Source organism: Sinocyclocheilus anshuiensis, unplaced genomic scaffold (assembly GCF_001515605.1).
Source record: "Sinocyclocheilus anshuiensis isolate Anshui unplaced genomic scaffold, SAMN03320099.WGS_v1.1 scaffold682, whole genome shotgun sequence".
Classification (NCBI taxonomy): Eukaryota; Metazoa; Chordata; class Actinopteri; order Cypriniformes; family Cyprinidae; genus Sinocyclocheilus; species Sinocyclocheilus anshuiensis.
The window spans coordinates 147,821-148,977 of record NW_015547682.1 but is presented as its reverse complement, the minus strand read 5'-3'; the positions used below and the strand labels follow the sequence as shown (position 1 = coordinate 148,977).

At 53.9% G+C, this 1,157-nt stretch overlaps 1 protein-coding gene across 1 annotated transcript in view; it reads left to right on the top strand.

Moving 5' to 3' along the window:
• The first annotated feature begins 122 nt into the window (after window positions 1-122).
• LOC107703102 (probable ubiquitin carboxyl-terminal hydrolase FAF-X) overlaps window positions 123-1,157 on the top strand; it is a 57,097-nt gene continuing 56,062 nt past the window's right edge. Inside the window, exon 1 of the mRNA XM_016505625.1 lies at window positions 123-441. The gene's annotated coding sequence lies outside the window, so the exon portion shown is untranslated. The remainder of the gene's footprint in view (window positions 442-1,157) is intronic.

Sequence of the window (1,157 nt, the reverse complement as noted above, 5' to 3'; positions counted from 1 at the left end):
TGTGTGTGAGTGTGTGTGTGTGAGAGAGTGTGTGTGTGTGAGAGAGTGTGTGTGAGTGAGAGAGTGTGTGTGTGTGTGAGTGTGAGAGAGAGAGAGCGATAGAGTGAGTGTGAGAGTGTGTGTGTGTGTGTGTGTGGCGGCGCGTGATGTCTCAGTAGTGTTGTCCAGGAAGGCAGCACACTAGGTTTTGAGACGCAGCCGCAGACATTTAAACATCAAACAGGCCGCTCCGGTGCGGGACAGCGAGTCGTTATAGAAGAAAACAAACATCCACTGATTATTAAAACCATCCCTCCGGTAACCGGTCAGTCGCTGCTGGTGGGGTTAGTATGGACTGAGGCTGGACGGGTGTCGTCGGGGGGCGCCGGTGAAGCAGGAAAAACACCCGAAACGAACAGACGAGACCGAGAGAGAGCTCCGCGGACAGACGCCCGGTGTTCGGTGAGTGATGCTTGCGAAGCCGCGCGGTTCTCTAAGCGTGACACCGACTGAAACCCGCGCGAATGTCCGTAGACGCGCGTCTGACGTGTTTATCCGCCCCTGTGAAGCCGGGTTGTGTGTAAAAAATGGCTGCTGACGCTCGCACACACTCCGCCGGTGAAACACGGCCTGCTCTGGGCTCCCGCTCGCGGTAAGGCTGCCTGGCGGTGCTCGGTGCTCCGGTTTAACGGGTGTGACAGGATTCACAGGCGCGTCGAGGCGTTTAGCGGGCGGTGGACGCGCCATTAATGAGGTGGAGCAGCGGTTAGCTAGCACGTTAGCACCGAGGCTAACAGGCCTCAATCACACACACACACACACACACAGATTCAAACTCTAATCGTTGTGAAACGCTCTTTCACGCGGGTGTTTGAGCGTGTCCGCGTTTGTTTGTTCGGTGTCTGTGCGGGGATATGAACGTGATGCTAATGCTAACGTCAGAAACCGGCCTCTGGGCCATAAAAGTGATTCTTTACATTAAACTGCTAATAATGCAGGTCGTTTACCGCGACTGGCACTGAAATGAGAGCATGTAGGAATACTATGTCTGTAAACAGATGTGTGTGTGAGAGAGTGTGTGTGTGTAAACAGATGTGTGTCTGTAAACAGATGTGTGTGTGTGAGTGTGTGCGTGCGTGAGAGAGAGAGTGTGTGTGTGTGTGAGTGTGAGTGTGTGT